The 5,842-nt window shown below is 30.5% G+C and overlaps 1 pseudogene; it reads right to left on the reverse strand.

Annotated features, from left to right (window-relative positions):
• Positions 1-3,957: 3,957 nt before the first annotated feature.
• Positions 3,958-5,523, reverse strand: LOC114408183 (annotated as a pseudogene).
• Between the last annotated feature and the right edge of the window lie 319 nt (positions 5,524-5,842).

Consider the following 5,842-nt stretch of genomic DNA (forward strand, 5'->3'; position numbering starts at 1 on the left):
CATAATCATCCCCTTTTTGACTTACGGAATGTTACGGAACCTCACTTAATTATGCAACGATGCTTCCATTTGATTTCCGGTGTGTCACGGAAACTTACGGATTGTGCATCAATATTTTTTTTGGTTTTTCGGCATGTCCTGGAATTTCACAAATTGCCTAATGATGGGTGCCAAGCACCTCACAAGGACCAAAGAAAGGTCGCATGTCATTAAGCAAAGGTCCCCGGACGAAATTAGGGTATGACAGCTGCCGAGTCACTTTTTCTGTGATCGACTCCTCTAGCTGGTCCCTATTTGCTGGGTCAGTTGCTGCAATTCTTTAGAGTACACTCACAAATAAGGGTAATTATCTCAATTTCTTAAGATACAATGAACTTGAGTTGTACAATGAAATAAAGCTAATTGGAAATTGGGATAGTGATAAACACCAAGGAGAAAAAAGATAGAAAACAATATGTAATCCAGGAAATTGCAGAAAAATGAGCACTGGAAATAATTTTATTAATGCCAACCAGAGAAAACAATTCTTCTATTGGAACCAAAGGACACTCCGAGATGCTACTCTCAGTCCTGCAAATTAGTGCCATCAGAAATTAATATAATTCCATAAGCTTATTCTTCAAGTTCAACTTCCTAACGACATCCATGAGTTAAAACATCAGAATGTGCACATCTCATACAATTAAGGAAACAAAAAAAAAAGATTGTCAATAACAATTCAGAATATGCACAAAAAAAGAAGTTTCTATTAGTACCTTAGAAACCAGAAATGCACACAAATTGGGAGAAGGTAAATAATTGTGAATACTAACTATGGGATAAACAAAATAAAGAAGTAAAAAGCAAATTAGAGAGGTCACAATGCACTACTATCAGACACTCATCTCAGACTAAGAATCAAGCACAAAACAATACCCAAAACTTCAAACATTTTAATCAAGCAAATTACAAAGGTCACAAACTAACAATGCACTGTCACCACATATATTAAGTTACTATCACTAAGAAAAGAACCGGTTAAGGTCCAAAAATGGTTGTCCCAAAGGAAACAATATCAAACCCACCACATTGATTAAGAACTTACTAAGAAGAGCAACAAACTAAGGTAGAGCTCATACCTTGTTAACTAGCGGCAGCTGAGGCATGCTGCGGTGGTAGCTTGAGCCGACGAGTGCAACTGCGCAGTTGAGTGGAAGGACTGTGGTTCAAGCCTTGGAGGTCGACGGCGCTGGTGGAACGATAAGACGGTCCGGCTTTTTAAATAGTCCTCGTGTCTATTTAAAAACCAAAGGTCACCACAACAATGCCAGCAGAAACCAAAAAACTAGCAGGATGCAAGATCAGAAAAATCCAGTGACTATTTAAGACAAAAATACACTGACTATTAGACAATGAAGACATCAATCTTACCTCGAACCCAACAACAACAATGGCAGTGAAACGTACCTTAGGTCACCACGATACTGGCAGCAAAAACCAAAAAGCCTACTTGGGTTAACCACGAAAAAAACCTAGCTAGGTAAGTTGTAGATGAAACCTACTTGGCAATGAAAGCTACTTGGGTTAACCCAAAACAAACACACCTACTTGGCAATGAAACCTAGCTAAGTTGCAGAAACAAAAAAACCTACTTGGCAATCAAACGTACCTAGGTAACTTGCAAATGGACAACCAAAAGGAGAGTTGTCATGGTCTTCAGCGCAATGGAGAACAACAAACTTCGATGGAGAACAACCTTAGGATGCAGAGGGTACACGCACAGAGAAGAAGAAAGTGCGAGCAAAATAGGTGGTGTCTAATATAATTTAAATTGTAAGTTCAACATCGGTTTTTAATAAAAAGAACCGATGTTAACAAATTCATGTTAACGTTAACATCAATTTTATTCAATAAACCGATGTTAACTGATCATACGTTAACATCGGTTTTCAGAAAACCGATGCTAATGAACTAAGGTTAACATCGGTTTTCTGAAAACCCGATGTTAACTAATTAATGTTAACATCAATTTTTCCAGAACCGATGTTAAAGTCACTTTGTTAAGATCGGTTTTCTTCAAACTCGATGTTAACATATACACAATATTCACAATTATGCTACAACGTTTATCTTAACATCGGTTTTTTAAAAAACTGATGTTAATAAAGTCTCGTTATTTACCATTTTACTACCGCGTTTTTGTTAACATTGATTTTATCAAAAACCGATGTTAACTTAATGATGTTAAATATATATTTTGTAGTAGTGAGTTGAGTGTTAAGAAATTAACATTAACATTAAATATATAATCTTACATCCCGTTACTAAACTTAGGCCACATCAAGTTAATCTCCTACCTCTCAACGCTTCAAATGAGACACATTAATTATTTAATTGATTGATAAATAATATCACTTGATTTCAAGATTAAAATATTTATTAGTCACTAAAAAAATTATTTCATTAAACTGTTTTCTACAATTTAAGCTATATTTAAAAATATGCTTATCAATTAATTTTGATTTTTTGTAAAACATTTATTCATCATTAAAAATATGTTTATAAATAATAAAAAAATGTTTTTAGTATATTTTTAAAGATTAATTTTTTATAATTAAATTTAAAAACATAAAATTTTAATATATTTTCATGTATGAATTAAAAATAATTAATTTTATAATAAAAATGTTTTTGTTAAGTTAATATCAAAATTAATGTTTAAATTTTTTAATTCGGCAAAAAGAATCTGAAAATTAATGTAATTTGAAAAAAAAAATACAAAGTTGAATAATTAAGCGGTAAAAATGTTTTGTTTTAATCCTGGAAAATTGAAAATTCATTAATTTGAAAAATATATTATAATCAATTAATGCAAAAATAAGTAGTTTAGCAGGATTTGCATTATATTATAGGTTAATTAAATGTAATTCAACTAATGAATATTCAATTTTAATTATTCTCAATCAATTCTAATTTTGTTCCATATAATGTGGTGAATATTCAAATCACACATTTAAGATCTTTTATAATTCAAACTTTTATAACTGTATTTTTTTTTTACAATTTAAATTATTTTTATAGTTTAAACTGAATTTAAAATATGTTTATAAATTGAATTCATTCAAAACAGTAAAAAATAAAATGGTTTCAGTATATTTTTTAGATATTAATTTTTTTATAATAAAATTTAAAATAAGAAATTTCTTAATATATGTCACAGACATAAATTTATTATTATGAATATATTTATTATTGTAAATTTAATTCATTCTAAACAGTAAAAATAAAAAATTTTAATATATTTTTTAGATATTAATTTTGTTTTAATTAAATTTATAATAATAAATTTTTTAATATATGTCACATATATAAATTTATTATTTTGTAAATTCATTAATTTGAACAAATATTAATCCCAATCAATTATAAATATTCAAATCAATTAAAGATTTTACGGAATTAAATTAGAGCAGTAAAAAGAAAAAATATCCCAATCAATTTTAAAATTTGTAAATATATTGTTTCTATTTTGAAAATTCATTTGCATAAAATTTCTTGACTATTACAATTAAATTATTGTCTTAATTATTAATATATAATGATATTTTCATTTACATAGTATTAGCTTGCATCAAATAGTCATATGAAAACAAGAAATTAATTTACATCTATCTTAAAATTTTCTTATCTTGATTTTTGTCTCTTTTGAAAGAGATCTATATGTGATGATGAATAGATTTATTGGTTTACATAAAAAATTTAAAGTTACGGAGATTGTGTGTGATAAGATGTTATATAATATACAGTAGAAACTCTTTAAATTAATACTCGGTAAATTAATAAACTCTCTAAAATAATAAATTTGTCGTAGAAACTCGATAAAATAATAAGATAATAATTTTTCGTGAGATCCCTTTATAATTTTCAGTCCCAAGAAAATCATAAATTAATAATTCATAGAAACTGAAAAAAAATATATTACACTCTATTGAACTATGATTTAATAGTTGTGTGTTTTTCTTTAAAGTTCAAGTCTATTTGGAGCTCATCTCTAACTTTTCTTATTGCATCCAATAGTTCAGGTGTTGTATTTTTGTATTGTATCATAAAGTTGTGAAGAGTGTTCGACGCCATAAGTGTTTCCTTTCGCGTAACAGGCTCCAAAGACACCATATCATCTTTGTGGTCATCCTCTGCATTGTTCTTAATGATAGTACCCACTATATCTTCTAAACTCTGAACCTCCGAACATGCTTCATTTTCACCTGAGTAGTTCATTAGATTGTCGATATCCATCTTATTATGATAGCCACATTAATTGATCATAGTCTCGAGGACTTGAGTTTCTTCATCAAAAGTGGATTCATCCAAATTTCTTGCAACGTCACTAGCTGAACGAATTTTACAGTGTCAATAGCAATTCACTATTGTTTCTTTTCGAACATTTATCGTCCAAGCTGAGATTGCCAAATTGATAGCATCAAGGGCATTTATCTTCCCTGGATCAGATTGTCCCACCTCATAACCTTCCAATATTTTGCGGTAAAACCTTCTATGGTAATGCATCTTGAAAGCTCTTATTATCCCAGCATCGCAAGGTTGAATCTTTGATGTCATGTTGGGTGGCAAGAAGAACAACTCAACGTTTCTTAGCCCTTCAATATTTCTTGGATGTGCTGGACAATTATCCACCACAAGTAGAACTCTTCTACCATGCATCATTTGGTCAAATGAACGAACATATTCATCAAAAAGCACACTAGTCATCCATGCTTTTTTGTTAGCTCGATACTGACAATCCAAGCTATTCATGTTGACATTCTTGAAGCAACGAGGCTTTTCATATTTCCCAATAATCCATAGAGAGATTTTTTCAGAGCCATCTTCATTGCAACAAATAACTACCATCAGCCTTTCTTTATCTTGTTTTCTTCCTTCAAGTTGTTTTGTTGCCAGTGAATGATCAGCTTGTAGCCTATAAAACAACCCAATTTCATCCATATTGAAAACATCTTTCATAGGGAATTGATCAATTTTCTCCCGAATCGATACCAATTTCTGCTCCATGTCTTGTACATCAACAAACCCACTCTCACCAAAACGACAAAATGACTTTATGTCATGTCAGTGCTTAAATTTCCCAAGTCATCTTATAGAGAAGTTAAAATCTGAATCATCATGAGGGTACACGAGTTTCATTGTATCTCTTGCCTTCTGCAAAATTAATTCTCCTGTGATATTCACACGTTCTTGATGCTGGAGAAACCACTCATAAACAACCTTCTCCATGTCAGGATATTTTGCTGGTTGGTGTCTTTTGATCTCTGCTCTTTCCTTTTCTATTTCAACAGAGAGATAGTCATCTGACCGCTTAAGTGTGTTTGATATTGTTCCTTGACTAACTTTCAACTCAAAATTTCCCTCAAGCCATCTTTGCAAGTCTTTTTGTGTGCTTGCAGGATTATCTCTCTTGTACTCACACAACTCCTTAGGTATTTGATCTGACATAGTTGATTTTGCAACACCTTTTAGATGAGAAGTCATCTTGTGAGATATGGTTTGAATACTCTAACACATTCATGTAATTTATATATGTCAAACTTGCTTAAGAATACATTGAACACATTTGTTCCTCTTGTTTACATTTACTGTACTTCAAAAGTCATTATTGATTTCCAATGCATATGAACACAGTAGTTACTAATTTACGTTGAGTCTCAAAGTTCGCTGCAACGTAATTCTAAGAGGCATAGAATAATTTGCCTTTTTGTTTGATATGTACAGTATAATTACTTAAAAACTCTTTAAATTAATAATTATTAATTTATCGATAAATTAATAACTCTCTAGATTAATAAATTTC

The sequence above is a fragment of the Glycine soja genome, chromosome 4 (genome assembly GCF_004193775.1).
Source record: "Glycine soja cultivar W05 chromosome 4, ASM419377v2, whole genome shotgun sequence".
NCBI lineage: Eukaryota > Viridiplantae > Streptophyta > Magnoliopsida > Fabales > Fabaceae > Glycine > Glycine soja.